Source organism: Sinocyclocheilus anshuiensis, unplaced genomic scaffold, assembly GCF_001515605.1.
Source record: "Sinocyclocheilus anshuiensis isolate Anshui unplaced genomic scaffold, SAMN03320099.WGS_v1.1 scaffold67, whole genome shotgun sequence".
Lineage (NCBI taxonomy): Eukaryota > Metazoa > Chordata > Actinopteri > Cypriniformes > Cyprinidae > Sinocyclocheilus > Sinocyclocheilus anshuiensis.
Window position 1 is genome coordinate 1854362 of NW_015552546.1, and position 358 is coordinate 1854719.

Sequence of the window (358 nt, forward strand, 5' to 3'; positions counted from 1 at the left end):
CATAAACAAATGCCCGCAATCCTCAATAAACTGGAGCAACGTTATAAAGAAGAGTGGGACGAAATTCCTCCAGAACGATGTGAGAGACTGATTAAGTCATACAAAAAATTATTAATTCAAGTTATTGCTGGTAAAAGTGGATCTACAGGCAATTGAATCATAGGGTGTCCTAACTTTGTCACACATGGTTTTTCCATTTTAGCTTAATTTTTGTTAATTAAATAATAACACAGTGTGATATGTAATGTGATGCTGTTCATCTGAAGTTTTATTTTCCAAATTTTAAGAGCTGCCAAGAACCAGATAATTTTTTATTATGTCCTGATACAGAAAACCATGGAATTCAATAGGGTGTCCT

At 33.5% G+C, this 358-nt stretch overlaps 1 protein-coding gene across 4 annotated transcripts in view; it reads right to left on the reverse strand.

Annotated features, from left to right (window-relative positions):
- LOC107664246 (ralBP1-associated Eps domain-containing protein 2-like) overlaps nucleotides 1–358 on the reverse strand; it is a 65374-nt gene that overhangs the window by 35820 nt on the left and 29196 nt on the right. The gene's annotated exons all lie outside the window — the stretch shown is intronic.